The sequence below is a fragment of the Schistocerca serialis genome, chromosome 7, assembly GCF_023864345.2.
Source record: "Schistocerca serialis cubense isolate TAMUIC-IGC-003099 chromosome 7, iqSchSeri2.2, whole genome shotgun sequence".
NCBI classification, from domain to species: domain Eukaryota; kingdom Metazoa; phylum Arthropoda; class Insecta; order Orthoptera; family Acrididae; genus Schistocerca; species Schistocerca serialis.
The window spans coordinates 553,907,422-553,930,931 of record NC_064644.1 but is presented as its reverse complement, the minus strand read 5'-3'; positions in this window follow the sequence as shown (position 1 = coordinate 553,930,931).

The following is a 23,510-nucleotide window of genomic DNA, read 5'->3' as shown; positions in this document are numbered from 1 at the left end:
TGTTAACGGCTCCTGTTGCAACGGGGTTTCTGGCCCACACATCTATCGCACGCCCAGGGGTTTAATGCAGACCGCCAACAGTGCGGTAAATTGTTATCAATCCTTTTCGAATCACCGTCTGGCCTACGACTATTGACGGATTTCTGTGGTAAAATTCAAATGGAGGCACTGTCTTGTTAACTTGTCTGATCTGAATGCGCTTGCCTTGTAAAACAGTTCATTACTGATTCTGAATAGTTTAATCAGTGGTAGAGCACTCGTTATTCTGGACCAGACTGTACTTGGCATTAATTGCATTGGCTTGGTAAATCGGTGTGCTACGTAAGATTATAACGCAAGCGCCATTTTGGGTAATATTTACCATTTAACTATATGAGTTGGTTCTGTGAATCATTGTCGCACACAAGGTCACGTAAGACAGTGCTGTAGTGGGCAGGTATTGCTATACGTCTGTGATATTATTTTTGTAAGCCATTGTGCCCATTAGGTTATGTAAGGCTTAAATACGGTGACCAGTTTGGTAATTTTCTGTGTTTCGTAATAAAATTTTACAAGCATTAAAATTTTGGGAAAGGTTTAAGTCTCATATTTCCAGATTGTTTAGTGTTAGATAACTTGTTGATGATTCATGTTAAATCAGCTGATGTGCATTTAAATTGAACAAGTTATATGTCAATATGTTGTTACCAGTACCTTGCATGAATTTTCTTGCGTAATAAATTAAATTTTATATGCTATACTCAATTTGTTGCTCAGGCTTCCACTCCAGCAGCCCCTGTATCCTGCTTCCAACCATATCACTTTGAATATATAATCCAGAGACAGGTATTAGGATCAGAGGGATCGCTAACACCTTTGCTACGGGGGAAGGTACTAAAGACACTGAATTACAAGTCGCAAGAGAGCTATTAGTAAGGCACATGTTGTGGCGTAACAAGACAGCTACGCCACACTGAAGTAGCCGAAAGACACGCGTGATCTCACGTTGGCTAAAGAGAGGTCTGAAACAGGATACGTAATGAATGGTAGCAAGAAAAGTACGTAGCTGCTATAATACTTAACTTTTAATCCATCATTCGTATACAGCATTCCTTGATGATACAAGTGAGACTCTATCTTAAAATGGTTAATGGCGCCTTGCTAGGTCGTAGCCATTGACTTAGCTGAAGGCTATTCTAACTGTCTCTCGGCAAATGAGAGAAAGGCTTCGTCAGTGTAGTCGCTAGCAAAGTCGTCGTACAACTGGGGCGAGTGCTATTCCGTATCTCGAGACCTGCCTTGTGGTGGCGCTCGGTCTGCGATCACACAGTGGCGACACGCGGGTCCGACATGTACTAAATGGACCGCGGCTGATTTAAGCTACCACCTAGCAAGTGTGGTGTCTGGCGGTGACACCACAGCACACAGTTCATGTTACAGGGGATGAGGTAGATCTGCCATTTGAGGGTCTATTAAGAAGAGATTTCCTAATCAGAATTCTGTGATAAATTATGGTACTAAAAGTGTATGGATCCGTGAGAAACGAATCGAATTGTGAACTGCAAGGGAACGACGGTTCCCAAATAGAGAATTTCAGAGGAAAAATGTAAACGATAGGGTGGCAGAAGCCGCGAGTGGCAGTTCCTCTAGTGCAGATACAGTAGGAGCCGAGAGAAAGCGATGTGTTTGACCGATTGCGGATGGAGCTGCAGAACGATGAAAAGGTATGTCGAACATGGTAGGTGCTGGTTCGATGGCGGTAGGAGCCGCAGAAAAGCGATAACTTAACGTTGAAGTGGCTGGAGCCACTAGAGAGCAATGTGTTGGTCCAACTGTGGTTGGAGCCACAGGGCAGAGAAGAGTGTTACCGAATACGGTTGGCGCCAGTTGGGTGACAGCAGAAGCTGTGAAACAGGGTGATGATTCAGTTGTGGTTGGAGCTGCGAAAGTAGGGAAACGTCAGTGCGGGAGAAAATCCGCAACAATAGTGATGAAAAAAGGGCGAAGAATAACAATGGGCCCAAGAGAAAAGCGAATTTTTAAAATGAATGTCTACTTAAGGGATGTATCAGAAGCGATCATTCCTAAGCAAGAAATTAGACTAGTAGTGTACGTACCAGTAGCACTGGTATCAGTAAAAGATGACACATGCATAACAAGTGTGCTAAACACTACAGCAGAGAACCTGTCAATGAAGTGTCAGGTACTGGTGGCTGAGTGTCACCTGAAGAGGCATTTAGAGTAAGCCAGGTGAAAAGAGTAAGGCCAAAGATAAAATCTAGGGCAAGTAAGTTAAACGAGAATCTCAGAGCTGAGGTTTTAAATAGTACAGAAAGAAGTGCCTTAATGAAATACGTGTGGTGTATAATGATATATTTCACGTTCCAGGAGACCAGCTGACGCACACAGATTTGTTAAGGCATGAAATAATGTTAATACCAAAAGCAGAAAGTTGGGTTATATGTTGGAGGTCATATAGAATACAACAGGAGCAAAAATAGGTCTTGCAAGAGGAAACTGATAAAATGTTACAAGACGATATCATAGTTCCAAGTCCATGGAATTTTCCGCTTATGACGATTCCAAAGAAAATGGATGCTATGGGGAAACAAAAATGGCGGATTGTAGCATACTTTATGCGCCTGAACGAGATATCTGTTAATAATGTGTTTCCTCTTCCTAGGATAGATGAGGTTTTGGATGGGCTAGGAAAAGCCAAATATTTTTCAAAAACGTATTATCAAGTGCTGTTAGATGATAAAGACAAGAAGAAAATAGCGTTTAGCACGCCATACGAGCATTATGAGTACAACACCTGCAAGTATGTTACAAAAGTTAATGAATTCTATTCTAAGGGGATTGCGAGGAGAAAAGGTATTCAGCGTCGTAGATGACGTAGTAATATTTGGCTCCTCACTACAAGAGCATAATAGACGTTACATCTTAAAGTTACAGGTAGATAAATGTTAGTTTTTGCGCAAAGCGGTTGCCTTCTCGTGCCATGTTCTCTCAGCAGAGGGGTTAAAGCCTTATATAAGTTCAAAGCAGTAAAGCAGTACCCGCAACCAAAGACTCCTATACAGTTAAAAGCCTTTTTAGGATTGAGCGAGTGCTTTCGTCGTTTTATTAGTAATTATAATAAAATTTCAAAATCTCTATATGATTAGCTGAAGAAAGGAGTAGCATACACATAGGGAATGGAACAGGAGGAAGTGTTCCAACGATGAAGGAAAACTGTTAAATACTGCTGTTTTGCAGTATCCTGATTTCAGTCAAGTGTTCAATGTTTTGGCTCACGCTAGCCAAAACTCTATCGGGGCCGTACTGAACCAAGGAAAACTGAACAGCGATCTATCTGTTGCTCAAGCATCCAGAACATTAAATAAGGCGGAACAGTCATACAGCACTATAGAAAGGGAAATAATAGCCATATGTTGGGCAGTTAAACATTTTCGACCATATTTATTCATCCGAAAACTCACACTACATACGGATCACAAGCCAATATCATGAATAAGTAGTGTTTCTGATCCTTCAACTATATTGTTAAAATTGAGATTCAAGCTGGAAGAGTATGATTATCGAATGCTCCGCAAAAGTGGCAAGCGAAATCAGGTTGCAGATGCCCTATCTAGAATCAGAAATCTGAAACCGGTGACTGATGAGAAGGAAGTCAATAAAAGCCACTTGGGAAAGGCAGCCAAACAGCTGAGACAGCTGCAGGGGATGAGAGTTTAAAGGCCATCCCTGACGTTGTAAGGGGCTACACTAATGGGCCGTCTGGAGAAGGGGAGATAAGTGGGGCCAGCAACCTAGGCCACATGGAAAATAAAGGTACACGGGTCATGGCAGGGGGGAGAGCTGTGAAGGAGCCAGCTGCTGTACTGTGTCCAGAGGAAAGGAAAGCGATTCTAAAAGAGTTCCGTGATTTAGCAATTGGTGGCCATCAGGGAATAGTTAGAACTTATGACAGGATAAATAAATATTGTGAAATCTGCCAAAAGAATAAGATTACCCAAAATAAAAATAAAATGCCTGTGTAAATAGCAATAACTCTTTACTATGTTTTTGAAAGATGTGATGTCGACCTCGATGGCCACCTTCCACAAACAGGTAAAGGTAATATGTACATCCTTACCTTTCAGGGTGCACTAACAAAGTCCCTAGTTGCGGAACCTATAGAAAAGCAAGATACAGAAACGGTAGCAAGAACTATAATGGAAAAGATTATTTTAAAGTTTGGCATACCATCCATACTACTGAGTGATATGGGTGATAACTTTATTAGTGAAGCAATGCGAAGAGTATGCCAACTATTGGGTATAGGGAAGATTCAGATGACTTGCTACCAGCCACAGAGTATGGCGTGATAGAAATAACACACAGAACCTTAAATGAAACGCTCAGAGAGAGCACAGACGAACTGGGATTCTTGGATTCCATATGCTGTATTCGTATTTAACAGAACACCGCATAGTGCAACGGGATACACACCTCATGAGTTCTTCTTTGGGAGAGAGTGTAATATACCAGGAATTGTGCAAAAGAACCAAGCAGAGGTAATGATTTTGTGCTTGAATTAAAAGAGCGATTGAGATTTATGCACCAGTGTGCACGTGATTTTAATGCTCATTCTCAATTAAAGAATAAGGAATACTACGACAGGACCCAACACCCAAAAGAATTTCAACTAGGGGATAATGTTCTGCTATATGACGAAAGTGTTCGTAGAGGAAGATCAAGGAAATCAGTCAATGGCGAGGCCGATATGTGGCAAAGAAAGTTAACAGACCAAATCTAGTCATACATTTAAGAGACAATACCTATCTAATAGTACATGCCAATCATCTGAAAGAGTTTCTTTAATTACAAGATCGCCGCAACATATCTGGGAGTTACAATTGCCGTACTATCATTCAGAATTACTTCAGTTCAGATGGTGGCACGTCATACAGAGCACTAGCACGCGAAAGGCAAAGGTCCCGAGTTCTAATCTCGGTCCGGTACACAGTTTTAGTCTGCCAGGAAGTTTCAGTCGGAGCTTAGTTTTTAGGTTCAGTTCTCTGCTGTTGAACATTGAGCACAATGCTTTTATCAGCTACTGTCCTTTTTGGCGACGTTTCCTGCATGTCGATGGAAAAGCAGTTTTTTATCCACTCGAACATCTAGATATTTGGTATCAGGGAAGCGTGCGACCCGGACGCCTGCAATAGTGATGTTGTGGTGGAGGATTGGGAGCCATTTGGTGAAGTAGACTGCTATAGTTTTGGCAGCATTGAGGGCAATCTTGTTTGAAAGACACCAGGCTACTGTCGCGTCCACCTGCCTCTGCAGGCGAGCAATGAGCCTGTCCGTGTGGCAGCCGATCGTGTAGAGCGCCGTACCATCCGCGTATTGCGCCAGGTGGCAGTATGGGATGACTGGCATTTCACTAACATAAATGTTAAAGAGGATGGGAGACAACACAGAGCCTTGGGGGTACCCATCGACATGTGACGTGAGCTGGAGCGTTTTCCTTGCTGAGTAACCAAGAAGCTGCTATCGTGCAGAAAATTAGACACGATCCTGCAGGCAGTATCTATCTATGTCAGGGACGGTCGTCTGTGTCAGCATTTTGTGCAGAAGATTGTCCTGCCAAATCTTGTACGCGTTTCGCAGGTCCGCCGCGGCTCAGTACTCCGCTATTTTACGAGACGTCGACCAATCGCTATCCACACACGTGACGCCCATGGATTGGCAGCTGCAGCCTCTGGCGGACCGCGGTATGTTCGTAATCCCAACCAGTACAGCTGCTGCGGTACGTGATTCATGAGCAAAAGCTATTTACAACTTGTTCAGTAAACAGCCGGCAGCTATAATAGTCGAGGGGCATGGAAGGGAGGCAATGGTTGAGAAGGGAGTGAAACAGAATTGTAGCCTATTCCCGATGTTTTTCAGTGCGTACATTGAGAAAGCTGTACAGGAATCCAAAGAAAAAATTTATTAATAAGAATCCAGGGATAAGAAATAAAAGCTTTGAGGTTTGCCGATGATGTTGTAAATATGTCAGGGACAGCAAAGAACTTGGGAAAACCAGTTGAACGGAATGGACAGTGTCTTGAAAGGAAGGTATATAATGAACGTATGTGTGAAATCCTATGGGACTTAACTGCTAAGGTCATCAATCCCTAAGCCTACTCCCTACTTAACCTAAATTATCCTAAGGACAAACACACACACCCATGCCCGAGGGAGGACTCGAACCTCCGCCGGCACCAGCCGCACAGTCCATGACTGCAGTGCTTAGACCGGTCGGCTAATCCCGCGCGGCATAAAATGAACGTAATCAAAAACAAAACAAGGATAGTGGAATCGATTTAAATCACGTGATGCGGGGAGAATTAGATTAGGAAACGAGACAAAGTAGTAGACGAGTTTTGCTACTTCGGCAGCAAAATAACTGATGATGGCTGAAGCAGAGAGGATATAAAATGTAGGCTGTTAACGGCAAAAAAGCGTTTCTGAAGAACAGAATCGTGGGGGTGGGGATGAGGGGTAAATGCATGCTGGTTGAAGAGGGATGGAAGACATACAGGAATAAATATTACTAAGCCAAGACTTATAAAAGAATATTAGGACAGTTAACAGTGTAACTGAGAGAGAGAGAGAGTCGGGTTTGGAATCAAATACAGGGGGGGGGGGGGGGGGGCAATGTCAAAGGACAACGGCTGAATAAAATGACAGTAGGGATATGAGTGCATATTTGATTAAATGTTGAAGCAGCAAAAATCAAAATGAGAGCGAAGAGGTGGGTGAAAGTTGTAGTGGACGTGGTGGGTGGGGGTGGGAGAGTGGGGGCAAGGATCTTCAACGGACGTACCTTTAGGCTAGTGGCTGAAGGCTCAAAGTAGGGGTGGGGGGGGGGGGGGAGGCGGGAAGGTGACAATAGACTGTGATATATAACGACAAACAAAAGATTGAGGAATGTGGTGGGGAGGCTGGGTGGGGAAGGATAGTGAACCATTAGATTAGATTGGTATAGTAATACTGGCTGGACGGAGAGCAGCAGGTGAGAGAATGGCAGAGAGACCAGAAAACACGGGGAGGGGAGATTTGAGAAGTGGTAAGGGTGTAGGATGGGTGGTGGGTCCAAGATGGAGAGAAAATGTGAGACTGCAGTCACAGTGCAATATTTATGAAATATTGTAAAAATACGAAAATGGAGTAATCATAATACGCTTATGGATAGGTAAAAATGCCGTGCACTTGTATAAAATAGAGTAGTTGCCCCTTAGTAGCAAAAAACACCTAATAAAAGCCACCATGGTGATGCTTAGAATAAACAGATTATTGTAAGTGTACAACCTCTCTTAACCACAATAGATACAGATCTCATTTATTACAAGGATGTTAACTAAGCTTATTCAATTAAGCTTTGCTTTACTTAGAGGCTATTTATATTAAACTTGTTCCATGTTTGGGTTGTGGACTAAGAATAAAAGCTGGAGGGGCAGAAAATGCAGTATTAGAAATAGGTAGTAGAGGAGTGGGGAGGTGAACAGGGAGTTAAAGAAAATGCGTGGAAGGTCACCAACCTCCTCTAACCCTGGAAGGACATCCAACAACAACACTACTGGCCATTAAAATTGCTACACCATGAAGATGACGTGCTACAGACGCGAAATTTAACTGACCGGAGGAAGATGCTGTGATAAGCAAATGGTTAGCTTTTCAGAGCATTCACACATGGTTGGCGCCGGTGGCGACACCTACAATGTGCTGGCATGAGGAAAGTTTCCAATCGATTTCTCATACACAAACAGCAGTTGACCGGCGTTGCCTGGTGAAATGTTGTTGTGATGCCTCGTCTAAGGAGGAGAAATGCGTACCACCACATTTCCGACTTTGATAAAGGTCGGATTGTATCCTATGGCGATTGCGATTTCTCGTATCGCGACATTGCTGCTCGCGTAGGTCGAGATCCAATGACTGTTAGCAGAATATGGAATCGGTGGGTTCAGGAGGGTAATACGGAACGCCGTGCTGGATCCCAGCGGCGTCGTATTACTAGCAGTCGAGATGACAGGCATCTTATCTGCATGGCTGCAACGGATAGTGCAGCCACGTCTCGATCCCTGAGTCAACAGATGGGGACGTTTGCAAGACAACAACCATCTGCAGGAACAGTTCGACGACGTTTGCAGCAGCATGGACTAGCTCGGAGACCATGGCTGCGTTTCCCCTTGACGCTGCATCACAGACAGGAGCGCCTGCGATGGTGTACTCAACGATGAACCTGCGTGCACGAATGGCAAAACGTCATTTTTTCGGATGTGTATGGCGACATCGCGGTGAACGCACATTGAAAGCGCGTATTCGTCATCGCCATAATGGCGTATCACCTGGCGTGATGGTATGAGATGCCATTGGTTACACGTCTCGGTCACCTCTTGTTCGCATTGACGGCACTTTGAACAGTGGACGTTACATTTCAGATGTGTTACGACCCGTGGCTCTACCCTTCATTCGATCCCTGCGAAACCCTACATTTCAGTAGGGTAATGCTCGACCGCGTGTTACAAGTCCTGTGCGGGCCTTTCTGGATACAGAAAATGTTCTACTGCTGCCCTGATCAGCACATTCTCCAGATCTCTCACGAATTGAAAACGTCTGGTCAATGGTGGCCGAGCAACTGACTCGTCACAATACGCCAGTCACTACTCTTGATGAACTGTGGTATCGTGTTGAAGCTGCATGGGCAGCTGTACCTGTGCACGCCATCCAAGCTCTGTTTGACTCAATGCCCAGGCGTATCAGGGCCGTTATTACGGCCAGAGGTGGATGTTCTGGGTTTTTATTTCTCAGAATCTATGCACCCAAATTGCGTGAAAATGTAATTATATGTCAGTTTTAGTATAATATATGTCCAATGAATACCCGTTTATCATTTGCATTTCTTTTTGGTGTAGCAATTTTAATGGCCAGTAGTGTATATCAATAAATGCCAGAGGTGGGGACAGGTGGACCAATGCGTCATGGACTTGCTCAATTTGTGAAGCTCTTCTCTTGATTAAATCATTCAGTTCTTGCGCAATTGTAATAATTTATTCCTCTCTGCATGTACATCTAATCTACCGTTTTCTGCCTCATTCGGATAATTCCTTTGTGCTGCGTCCTTTTTGTGTTAGAGTGTACTTGAGTGACAAATTGATATCGAATGGATTCCCGAGGGCTTTGATCGGCATCATTGCAAATGCAGCAGTGGATTCAACTCACTTCGCACACGACTGTTTCCTCTGTACCGTAAGTTGCGCTTGAGACCGCTGCCAGTTACTATGCGGCGGGCGTCGATGGCGCGGCGGCAGATGGTCCCGTCCAGTTCACTTCGTTATCTCTGCGCGGCCGCCGGCGCGTTATCTGCCCGGTGCTTCATTAAGCAATTCCGCATCCTGCCCGGTGACGCCGTAATTGCAGAGAGCTATCGCAAAAGCTCACAGCTCTTGCCACCGAAAATGCTGACCCGCAGGTGCACTATGGCGACTACCTTTCACTGAACAGTTACCGCAGACACACGATAATCCGACCTAAGCTGGAACTGGATTATGTCAGATAATACGAATTAATTTGGGAAAAAAATTGGCCAGGTGTGGGTAGGACTCGCACTCTGAGGTTTCCGTACAAACTTAACTGCGTATATTAGCAGCTTATCCACTCCCGGGAATCGATAATCTCCACGATTTTTGCCCGTTATTGACATTGACATGAAAGGGAAGCAGTGGTTGGAAAGGGAGTGAGATAGGGTTGTAGCCTATCCCCGGTGTTATTCAATCTGTATATTGAACAAGCACTGAAGGAAACAAAAGAAAAATTCGGAGTAGGTATTAAAATCCATGGAGAAGATATAAAAACCTTGAGGTTCGCCGATGACATTGTAATTCTGTCAGAGACAGCAAAGGATTTGGAAGAGCAGTTGAACGGAATGGACGGTGTCTTGAAAGCAGGATATAAGATGAACATCACAAAAGCAAAACGAGGATAACGGAATGTAGTCGAATTAAGTTGGGTGATGCTGATGGAATTAGATTATGAAATGAGACACAAAGTAGTAAAGGAGGTTTGCTATTTGGGGAGAAAAATAACTGATTATGGTCGAAGTAGAGAGGATATAAAATGTAGACTGGCAATGGCAAGGAAAGCGTTTCTAAAGAAGAGAAATTTGTTAATATCGAGTGTAGATTTAAGTGTCAGGAAGTCGTTTCTCAAAGTATTTGTATGAAGTGTAGCCATGTATGGAACATGGACGACAAATAGTTTGGACAATGAGAGAATAGAAGCTTTCGAAATGTGGTGCTAAAGAAGAATGCTGAAGATTAGATGGGTAGATCACATAACTAATGGGGAGGTATTGAATAGAATTGGGGAGAAGAGAAATTGGTGGCACAACTTGACTAGAAGAAGGGATCGGTTGGTAGGACATGTTCTGAGGCATCAAGGGATCACCAATTTAGTATGGGAGGGCAGCGTAGAGGGTAAAAATCGTAGAGGGAGACCAAGAGAAGAATACACTAAGCAGATTCAGGTTGCAGTAGGTACTGGGAGATGAACAAGCTTGCACAGGATGAGTAGCATGGAGAGCTGCATCAAGAAGAACAATAACTGGCAAGATATCGTTCCTGGGAATTCCAGGACATTCGAAAATGTTTTACTTTTGAAGTCGCATAACAGATCATAAAAGTAATATTTTTTGTCTGACATATTTACAAATTAAAAATTTTCTGATATTTTTCTGTACTTGTACTATGAATTGTTGCTTCTTGCCAAATTTTATGATCCTAGGCCAACGGAAATTAGCCTATAGGTTTTCATAAGAACTTTTGTATCAAAATATATGACATAAATGGCCGTATCTTCATAACATTGACTTGGAAGCTTACATTGCCTAAACCCCCAAGGAACTACAGACCTCAGTACGTGAGATAAATTTCAACTAGATACAACAACCCGCTCCTGAGAAAACTGTTGGATGGACATACAGTCAGATAACAAACGACAGAAAAAAATTGTTCGTACGGTATGATTACGAATTAACAGTTTCCGGTTTTTCTTCCATTAGGTTGTGCTGCGAAACACTTTTTCTTGCCGAATTTCATGATTTTACACCAAAGGATTGTACCCTTTACCTATAGGTTTTGATGAGCGAGCTTGCAAGTGTAAAACTATGTGACATAAATGGCCGAATAGTTTGACTGCATTGACTTCGAAGCTTCCATTTTTTACACCGCTAAGGAACCGTAGACCTTAATATGTGACAAATTTCAACCTTATATGTCTACTCGTTACTGAGTAAATTGCTTTGGACAGACAGACAGACTGTGAGACAACTGAGTGATATTGTAAGGGTACCCCTTATACACTACTGGCCATTAAAATTGCTACACCAAGAAGAAACGCAGATGATAAACGGGTATTCATTGGACAAATATATTATACTAGAACTGACATGTGATTACATTCTCACGCAATTTGGGTGCATAGATTCTGAGAAATCAGTACCCAGAACAACCACCTCTAGCCGTAATAACGGCCTTGATACGCCTGGGCATTGAGTCAAACAGAGCTCGCATGTCGTGTACAGGTACAGCTGCCCATGCAACTTCAACACGATACCACAGTTCACCAAGAGTAATGACTGGCGTATTGTGACGAGCCAGTTGCTCGGCCACCATTGACCAGACGTTTTCTATTGGTGAGAGATCTGGAGAATGTGTTGCCCAGGGCAGCAGTCGAACATTTTATGTATCCAGAAAGGCCCGTACAGGACGTGCAACATGCGGTCGTGCATTATCCTGCTGAAACGTAGGGTTCCGCAGGGATCTAATGAAGGGTAGAGCCACGGGTCGTAACACATCTGAAATGTAACTTCCACTGTTCAAACTGCCGTCAATGCGAACAAGAGGTGACCGAGACCTGTAACCAGTGAACCCCATACCATCACGCGGGGTCATACGCCAGTATGGCGATGACGAATACACGCTTCCAATGTGCGTTCACAGCGATATCGCCAAACACAGATGCGACCATCACGATGCTGTAAACAGAACCTGGATTCATCCGAAAAAATGACGTTTTGCCATTCGTGCACCCAGGTTCGCCGTTGAGTACACCATCGCAGGCGCTCCTGTCTGTGATGCAGCGTCAAGGGTAACCGCAGCCGTGGCCTCCGAGCTGATAGTTCATACTGCTGCAAACGTCGTCGAACTGTTCGTGCAGATGGTTATTGTCTTGCAAACGTCCCCATCTGTTGACTCAGGGATCGAGATGTGGCTGCACGACCTGTTACAGCCATGCGGATAAGATGCCTGTCATCTCGACTGCTAGTGATACGAGGCCGTTGGGATCCAGCACAGCGTTCCGTATTACCCTCCTGAACCCACCGATTCCATATTATGCTAACAATCATTGGATCTCGACCAACGCGAGCAGCAATGTCGCGATACGATAAACCGCAATCGCGATGGGCTGCAATCCGACCTTTATCAAAGTCGGAAACGTGATGGTATGCATTTCTCCTCATTACGCGAGGCATCACAACAACGCTTCACCGGGCAACGCCGGTCAATTGCTGTTTGTGTATGAGAAATCGGTTGGAAACTTTCCTCATGTCTGCACGTTGTAGGTGTCGCCACCGGCGCCAACCTTGTGTGAATGCTCTGAAAAGCTAATCATTTGCATATCCCAGAATGTTCTTCCTGTCGGTTAAATTTCGCGTCTGCAGCACGTCAGCTTCGTGGTGTAGCAACTTTAATGGCCAGTAGTGTATCAATTTTGGTACGGATTGTTTCTAAAACAATGACAATTTTGGAACGCGTTTAATGCTCGTGTATTATGACAGTCTAGTGAATATAAAATATGGAGTAAGAGTCCACGATGAAAAGAAGACCAAAAAAAAAAAAAAAAGACTAGCACAGGCAGATTCCTAAGCAAGTACCAAACGTCGGCCTTGATCTGAGGAAGAAATTCCTGAGAGTCTAAGTTTGGAGTGCAGCCTTGATCTTGGACTGTGGGAAAACTGGAAAAGAAGAGAACCGAACCTTTTGAAGTGTGGTGCTAGAGAAGGATGTTGAAAACTAGGCGCACTGACAAGGAATGAAGAGGTCTTCCCGCCGGACGAAGTGGCCGTGCGGTTAAAGGCGCTGCACTCTGGAACCGCAAGACCGCTACGGTCGCAGGTTCGAATCCTGCCTCGAGTATGGATGTTTGTGATGTCCTTAGGTTAGTTAGGTTTAACTAGTTCTAAGTTCTAGGGGACTAATGACCTCAGCAGTTGAGTCCCATAGTGCTCAGAGCCATTTTTTGAAGAGGTCTTCCGCAGAATCCGCGAAGAAAAGGACACACGGAAAACACTGATAAGAAGGAGGTACAGGACGGTGGGACATGTGTTAAGCCATTAAGGAACACCTTTCTTGGTAATAGAGGGAGTTTCAGAGGCTGAAAATTATAAGGGAAGAGAGAGATTGGAATACATCCATCAAATAATTCAGTATATTGAGTGCAAATACTCGTGGCGGGGCGCATCAAACCAATCAGAAGACCGATGAAATCTTTCTGGAGACCTAAACGCTCCTCTGTTGGAATGAACAAGAGCTCCACAAACAATGATCCAATGCAACACAGCTTGCTCTGTTTGTGCACGTGGCCCAGAATGCAACAGACACCGTCGCCCAGGGAGATGACGTATTCCTTGACCTCTGGAAGCCGTTCGATACCTTTCCACATTGTCTCATAGTGAACTAAATACAAGCTTACGGAATACTGAGGCAGCTTTGTATCTGCACTGAGGATTTCATCGGAAATAGAGCGCCGATATCATTCTTGACGGAGCCAAATCTTAGACTTCAATGTAACTTCGGGAAAACTCCAAGGGAGTTTTAGAGGAACATTATATTTCACAATTTATGGTGTGTTTCAGGTGAAATAGTAAATATTTTATGAGGTGGTAGTACACAACTAGAATAACAAATTTCTTAGAACATGTGTCCAATTTTTATTGGTTACAGAGATAAGTTTTCATTTACCAGTCATCGTTTATTTACATGCGCACACATTCATCATTAGGTGCATTTATACGTCTTGATACGAAATGTGCGTTTTGTGTCACGACATTGGGGTAACCTGTGGCACTGCCTAGCGGAGAAACATAACATAAATAATTCATTATAATTAGTTATGTTACCATGGAATCCCTCAAATGAAGAATGGAATGGCCTGATTTACAGCAACTTGAGACTGCGTATATCGATTAATAGAATAAATAGCATATTTTAAAAGCATAATCAATGTATTAATACCAATCTTTGCTTTTTTATGGCATGTAACAGATAAGATACCAATAATTCCTATTCTGAAAAACATTATTCTTCTAAAGACACTCATTTTACTCTCTGTATTTGAATCTGTCTCTCTCTCTCTCTCTTTTTCTCTTTCTGTCTGTCTCTCTATCTCCATCCAGCCTCCCTATCCTAAGCCGGCCGAAGTGGCCGTGCGGTTAAAGGCGCTGCAGTCTGGAACCGCAAGACCGCTACGGTCGCAGGTTCGAATTCTGCCTCGGGCATGGATGTTTGTGATGTCCCTAGGTTAGTTAGGTTTAACTAGTTCTAAGTTCTAGGGGACTAATGACCTCAGCAGTTGAGTCCTATAGTGCTCAGAGCAATTTGAACCAACCCTATCCTATTTTCCCTGAATTTATTTAGTTACTTGCATGTTTCCTATGATATTTTCCAAATGGGCAGTAGCTTGCCTAACTCATAAAACTCAATACTTACACCCAAATTACACCAACAGTTTGCATTCCACGTTGGCCTCATATTAAGTATATATGTTTATCTTTCTGTACATCTTTAACTCCGAAAAGTATATCATTCTGTATCAGTGTATCGCTTCAGCATTTACCTAGTTACAACATGTAAAAGATGTAGGTTCAACAAACGCCTAGCTCTAGCATATCCAAAAGTTAGTTCTCTTTCTCGCAGCCCTTTCATTCTGTGTCTCTGAATCCCAGACCAAATTGTTATTGATGCTTAATTTTACTGCTGTTGGTAACATAATTATGTCTCTTAAGGTTTGAAACATATCACCTGTTTGCAAAAGCGAAGGACTTGTGTACTCCTTCAAATATTTACTCTAACATAAGCATTCATCAACTCAACCAAAGATCTTCACAATGCTTTAAAACTTATTCTGAAATTATACTACTGGTTTGCTATATGTTCTTCGCACATCGAAATAACGTTTCTGTTTTTGCGATTATTCTTTGCACCTAGCAGTTTCTGGACACCATCTTTGTTTACACAATGTGGCAGTTTACATGGGACGTATTACAACAGAGGCAGGAATCTGTGACCACTAGAGGTACTCTATTTTACTTGTTTTATTTTCACATTTACATTTATGTTGAGTTTCTAGTCAGAAACCTCCCCAAAAACACATTTTGAAACATTGTGCTGTTTCTCCATTAGGCAATGCCACGGGGTACCCCAAAGCGTTAACAAGGCGCGCACACACACACACACACACACACACACACACACACACACACACACGTGACGTTTCGTATTAACGCATATGACTCTACCTATTGAGGGAGGTTTAAACCTCTGAAACGAGCCGTGGCTATAAATAAACATTGACAGGAAATAACAAACTTGTTGTTACATTCGATATCAGTAACTGTTACGGTAAATTCCATCCTAAAATTTTCGCATTTAAAATGGTAAGTTTCCATTTCGCGTGCTGCTCCCCAGCTGCCATAGGTTTATTTACCGACTTCCATCTTTATTTCGAAGTTCAAGTAATGAAGTTTTGCTTGCGTTTACACGAATGAAGTTTTCAGCTATGATTGTGCTTTTTATTTGTTGGCCAGTTCGTTTAAACATGCCGGACGTATTTACAAATGCTGAGAGACTACGTTCCTAGAAAAGTCAACCAATATATTGCTCGCTTCTACGCATATTTCGCAAAAAGACAATGAAGGTAAATTTACAAAGGTTCGTGCTTACACGGAGATTTACCAACAACAGTTCTTCCCACAAATGATTCACTACTGGAACAGAAAATAGAGCACGCCTCAGTAGTACGTGAAGTACCCTTAGCCACAGTTCATCAAGCTCCTTTTGGAATATAGATGAACATGTAGAAGAAAAAGACGCTCCAGACATTTTAAGAAATGAAACTTCTCGGTGTTTCCTGCTAGCGTACCGATTGATGGTTTCTTGCTGCAATATTCCGCCGTATACGAAATATCATTATTTCCTGAGTTTGTCTCTCGCTGATGGTCTACGTAGGCTGCCTGCCATCTCCATTAACATAATTCTGCACTGCCTCGTCTTCCTTGGTTTTCTCTGCTATGCCTCGCTGCTTCTCCATCTTCAGTCTCGCTACAATTCACGAAATCAGCAGTATCAAGTTCAGTTAGATCCATCAGCAGATATTGGGGGTGTCAGTCACTCACATCTTGAGCTGTAGCATCTTCATAGCCAGACTACGGTTCAGTTAGGGAGTGATGTCCACGTCTTCTCGTGCCCACTTATCTTGATGTTTATCTTCACTCAGCGAAGTGTTCTAAGACGTTGTTAACGACGCCGTTCCACCCTCTTTCCATCTACATCTACATCTATAGTCCGCAAGCCACTTTAGCACGTTACGGTACGGTACGCGGTGTAGGGCACTTCCGGTCTTCGCGCACCAATCGTTTCCATTAAGAATGGCGTCTGGGAAGAATCAACAAAATGGTCTCTCATTGGGACAAATATGTTTGTCGTCAGAGTGACTACGTTGAGAAATAAATATGTAGCCGTGAAGAATAGATGTAGAACGTTAATAGTGTTTAATCAATTTAAAAATCGTTAAGAGTTTTCATATAAAGTCGAAGGCATTACTTTTCAGCATGCTCACGCAGCTCCTATTTCTAGAATTTTTTCGGACTGGTTATTTGTGGAATTAATACGTCCCCTGACTATTCCAGGGAAGTACTTTCTCGAAATTTCATTAGTAAATATCTCCGTGATACATAACGCATCTCTTGTAGCACACTGGACTCAGCTTCGGCAGGACGACCGCTCAAATCCCGTTCGGTGGTCCACATCTAGGTTTCCCCCAAATCGCTTAAGGCAAATGCTGGAATCGTTCCTTCGAAGGGGCGCGACCGATTTGCTTCCCCCTCCTGCCCTAATCCGAGCTTGTGCTCCGTCTCTACAATCTCGCTGTCGACGGAACGTTAAACACTGATCTTTCTTCTTTCCTTCTTTCCTTGCTTCCTTCTCTTGCAGAATTTGCCACTGGAGTTTGTTGACCATCTCGTTCACGCTTGCACGAAGACCTAACGATCCCGTGACGAAACGCGCCGCTCTTCGTTGTATCTTACATCTCTCCCTCCCCCCCCCCCCCCCCCCTCTCTCTCTCTTTCTCTTCCTCTCTCTCGTCTGTCAATCCAATCTGATCATCCAGGCATCTGCTTTTCCTACAATTTGTTTCATGTGGTAATTCAACTTTACATCACTTCAGCTGGTACGGATATGGAGGCAACCTCATAAATCCATGCACCTTGCTTATCAGCAGGGAACTGTTCAAGCTGTTGGAGCCTCTGTAATGGTGTGGGGCGTGTGCAGTTGGAGTGATATGGGATCTCATGATACGTCCAGATATGACTCTGACAGGTGAGACGTATGTTAGCATCCTGTCTGATCACATGCATCCATTCACGTCTATTGTGCATTCCAAAGGACTGGGGCAATTCCAGCAGGACAATGCTACACCCCACACGTCCAGAATAGCTACAGAGTGGTTCCAGGAACATTCGTCTGAGTTTAAACACTTCGGCTGGCCACCAAACTCCCCAGATTTGAACATTATTGAGCATGTCTGGAATGCGTTGCAACGTGCTCTCCAGAAGAGATCTCCACCCCCTCGTATTCTTACGGATTTATGGACAGCCCTGCGGGATTCATGGTATCAATTCGCTCCAGCACTACTTCAGACATTAGTCGAGTCCATGCCACATCGTCTTTCGGCACTTCTGCTTGTTCGCGGGGGACCTACCTACACGATGTTAAGCAGGTGTACCAGTTTCTTCGGCTCTTCTAGGGGTAGAGGTGCTCGTATTTTTATTGGTTATTGAGGACGGTGTACTAAACAACATTATATTAGTATTAACGTCATTTGCAGATTAACAATTACAGCTATTAGGAGTGAGGCGTTTAGCAGGTACATTTCGTAAACAGTGCACCAGTCTGTATTACTGAAGATTGTTTGATGCAATAACAATGAAAGTTACGTCAGGTTTATTTGGCAGCTTGAGAACGAAGGAGGTGTTTTTGTTTATCGTGGTGTACTCTAACGTAAAATTAGCGTGAGGTAGAAATGGATCCTACAGGGTCTCTGGTACTGCGATTATTGAAGACCAGTATATCAAGATCGAAACTTTACGAGGCAAAAACCCGACAGAAATCCATAGTGCGTTAAGTGAAATTTGTGGTCAATTTACAGTGGACCGTAGGACAGTTTCAATTTGAGCTAATGGTTTTAGTGGTGGTCATATGAGCATAGACGATAATCCAAGACCCAGAAGGCCAAAAACGGCAACAGATGACCGAAGTGTGAAACTTGCGACAGATGCTCTTGAAGAACATCGCAGTACCACCTGTGAGGAACTCTTTGAATCCACTGGTAATCCCCCGACATCATTATTCCATATTCTGACAAACGATTTGAAGAAGAGAAAAATTTCTGCGAGATGGGTCTCACGCTGTTTCACTGTTGAAGAGAAGCAGAAACGCCTGGACATTGCAGCCGTACTCAAACCGTGATTCAACCATGGAGTTCAAGGATTCTTGTGTCGAATAGTCGCTGTTGGTGAAATGTGGGTTAGAAACCTTGAACCGGTGTTGAAATCTCAGTCCAATGAGTGGAGAAATTCACATTCTCCACGTCCAAAATAATTTCGACTCGCTCAATTAAAGCTCAAGCAAATGATGATTTTTGATTTGATCACTAAGGAATCATCATGACAGATAGAGTCCCATGTGGAACAAATGTAACTTCATGCAAAATCTGAGCAGAAAAATGCACAAAACCCGACCTCAATGGCTCGAGGTTGGTCCACTCATTCTGCATCACAATGTCGCCCGCAATGTTGTACGCCAAAAAATGCGCTAATACGGATGGGAAGTGTTGCTACATTCCTCCTACAGACCGGACATGAGTCCACCAGACTTCGACTTCTAACCGAAGTTGAAAAAATCTATGCGTGGTCGTCGTTATCTTTCTCTGGAAGAGCTTTCTACCACCGTTACCTGAGCCATTCGACAGATGAACAGAAGTGGTGTCCCGTATTTCCATTCAGTAACGATGGTAGAGCTCCCGAGACGGTGGGATTCAGTCACAGAGAAGCAGGGAACCATATCGAACGTCTGTAAAGAGATACTGAAAAAAATAAACGTGTGAGTAAAAAAAAAATTCATGTGCATTATTCATGAAATGTCCGTTGTAGGTTGGTTATTGGTTAGTACCTCCAAGTACATGTGGCACGGGCAGGCCATTAGCGCTTATTTTCCCGTGTGCAGCAGGGCAGATGTGGACAGATGTAGTGGATGCGTGGAAGCAAAAGGTTTTGTCTTTACTGACTGGTGCAGTCCACCTAGAAGCGAACATTCCCAAGTGTCTCCAAGCGTCTCTTGATGAAACTTGGCGGGTGTGTAGAGGGGGCAAAGTAATGTGAGAAGTACTTTCTTGTTTGTGTCCAATTTCTCTTTTAAAGAAGTAAAACGCCTCTCAAAACGTAATTTGGCATATTAGGTTTGGAGGGAATATCTTCGAAATGATGGTGTATAAAAAATGTTTCTCATATATAACATGGTATGTAATTAACGTTATTGAGAACTGGATAATCGAATTTTGTAATCGTTTGAAATTTTGCAGAATGCCTCACAACAAATAATTAATTTTTGGAAATGAGAACATTTTTTACAACATAAAGATGCTTTCAAGCTACATACATATATATGAAATAAAGCTGGTTTCTGAAAAACCATTTTTCGAAAATAAGCTGTACACAATGTGCTGTAAGAGTACTTTCAACAAACCTAATTAAAATATCTAAACATTCATTATTCATCTAGTTATTTGTTTCTCTTGTATTTGTATTATGTGTTGAACTGTTATTTTACGTTTTATATCCTTTTTCTTTGTTTTTTTCTTTTAGTTTATCGATTCACATGTGTAATGTTAATTGAAAATAATAAGTAAGTCATTAATATGATACAATTTCACTACAATAATGATAAGCTACAAATACATGCTTAAAAAGTTTTCTTAGACCATTCACATGAAATGAACGATATTTTTTCACATAACATACACTACAGAGAACACAATATAAAGAAACATAGAACAGAAAATCAAATTGTCATAGGTGACTCTGTAAATATCCTGAATTGTATCATACATCCAGAATGAGATTGTCACTCTGCAGTGGATACCGACACGGTAGCTCAGCGTGTTCGGTCAGAGGGTTAGTTACCCTCCGTAACAAAAAACTGAGTGAACAGATCAACAGAGAACCTAAATGGGGGTAACCTTGGTGAAACGATTTGATTGTATACTATTGGCTGCAGATCAATTTATTGTTTCTCAAGTGGAGATTGACACGATAATCATTGAACCAAACTAGATCTGAAAATCTTCTCGCAAAGTTCTTCCAACATCAAAAGCCATAAGTAGTAGGGCAAAGAAATTTTTGGGACAGTTGGTTTGTGCAGGGTCCATGTGTTCAGGAGCAAACATGATACAATTTTGACGCCATGGAGATTAATTGATTTATGACCCCCTGGGGATAATCTGACCTTCTGAAGAGCCCCACTCCCCGTTCACCTCCCTTTAACCTATTGCTACACTAATGGATTTGTTACTCCCCGTGGATAATACGTCCTTCTGAGAAACACCATCCCCCTCCCACCCCACCTCCCTCACCCCTCTGGGAAATCCCCAACCCCTTCCCTTCACCAATATTAGCACACTATTGATATCAAATTAATTGACTAATATTAAATCGATAATTGACTAAATAATTAAATCCCCCTCTGGAAAATCATTCAGAGCACCTCCCCTATCCCCCTCCTCCCCACCACCTACAAATTGATGGGGAAAGGACTCAGTCTATGCTGGAGAGAAAGGATCTCATGGCAAAAAATTCAAATCAAATCAACAATAATAATATATTGATGTATATTATTTATTTAACCAGATTTTGGGAGACAGGTCTCTCCCACATAGGTAGAGATAATGTCTCCTCCCATTTCTCATGATGTAATAACTGTAAGCACCGAGGAAAGGAATGAAGTGCGGTATATTACCCACTGTGTGGGATCACCCACATATGTGTCTGTCATTCAGGCACCAGGGACGTTCATCTGCATGCACACAAAAGCAGGCAGGGGCACCGACGAATGGAGTGAAGTGCGGTATATTAGCCACTGTGTGGGATCACCCGCATATGTGTCTGTCATTCAGGTACCAGGGACGTTCATCTGCATGCACATAAAAGCAGGCAGGGGCACTGAGGAATGGAATGAAGTGCGGTATTTTACCCACTGTGTGGGATCACCCGCATATGTGTCTGTCATTCAGGCACCAGGGACGTTCATCTGCATGCACACAAAAGCAGGCAGGGGCACCGACGAATGGAGTGAAGTGCGGTATATTAGCCACTGTGTGGGATCACCCGCATATGTGTCTGTCATTCAGGCACCAGGGACGTTCATCTGCATGCACACAAAAGCAGGCAGGGGCACTGAGGAATGGAGTGAAGTGCGGTATATTACCCACTGTGTGGGATCAGCCGCATATGTGTCTGTCATTCAGGCACCACGGACGTTCATCTGCATGCACACAAAAGCAGGCAGGGGCACCGAGGAATGGAATGAAGTGCGGTATTTTACCCACTGTGTGGGATCACCCGCATATGTGTCTGTCATTCAGGCACCAGGGACGTTCATCTGCATGCACATAAAAGCAGGCATGGGCACCGAGGAATGGAATGAAGTGCGGTATATTACCCACTGTGTGGGATCACCCGCATATGTGTCTGTCATTCAGGCACCAGGGACGTTCATCTGCATGCACGCAAAAGCAGGCAGGGGCACCGAGGAATGGAATGAAGTGCGGTATATTACCCACTGTGTGGGATCACCCACGTATGTGTCTGTCTTTCAGGCACCAGGGACGTTCATCTGCATGCACACAAAAGCAGGCAGTGGCACCGAGTCATGGAATGAAGTGCGGTATATTACCCACTGTGTGGGATCACCCGCATATGTGTCTGTCATTCAGGCACCAGGGACGTTCATGTGCATGCGCACAAAAGCAGGCAGGGGCACTGAGGAGTGGAATGAAGTGCGAAATGAAGTGCGGTATATTACCCACTGTGTGGGATCACCCGCATATGTGTCTGTCATTCAGGCACCAGGGACGTTCATCTGCATGCACACAAAAGCAGGCAGGGGCACCGAGGAATGGAATGAAGTGCGGTATATTACCCACTGTGTGGGATCACCCGCATATGTGTCTGTCATTCAAGCACCACAGACGTTCATCTGCATGCACGCAAAAGCAGGCAGGGGCACCGAGGAATGGAATGAAGTGCGGTATATTACCCACTGTGTGGGATCGCCCGCATATGTGTCTGTCATTCAGGCACCAGGGACGTTCATCTGCATGCACGCAAAAGCAGGCAGGGGCACCGAGGAATGGAATGAAGTGCGGTATATTACCCACTGTGTGGGATCACCCGCATATGTGTCTGTCATTCAGGCACCAGGGACGTTCATCTGCATGCACATAAAAGCAGGCAGGGGCCCCGAGGAATGGAATGAAGTGCGGTGTATTACCCACTGTGTGGGATCACCCGCATATGTGTCTGTCATTCAGACACCAGGGACGTTCATCTGCATGCATACAAAAGCAGGCAGGGGCAGGTGCCGCCAGACACCAGGTGGAATGCCGAGCATTAACAGCTCTGTTTGCTTTTGAAGCCTGCAGCCTAATGGCATATACATGTCAGAGCGTACTTCTAGCATCGCCACAGAGAACTACATTGAGACCTCGCATGTGCAAAGCAGCCATCCACTGCACCGGCTGCATATAGAGAGAAAAACCCCTCACTGCAGAATACCATTGTCGGAAGCCTCACAGCCAGATGCGGTGTGTCCAGGCTCGCAACACTAGACCACACCACAACGGACTGCCAGCCATCTATCATTAAAAGCACATCTCCTGGTATTAGAACGTTGACTGTACAGAGACTGTTGACTGTTATTGAAATTGCACGATGCATACTGAGCAGCCAGAGAGCACAACTGTGTGCGACAATTGACACAAGGTACATTTTTTGTGGCTGTCTGGCCGCCAAGTCATCCTGCAGCCACGGTCCCCTTTGTCTCCTTTGATCACAGCGGCGTCCTTTGCTGGGGGAGTTCCATCTAGTGGCTACTTTTTTGTTGCAA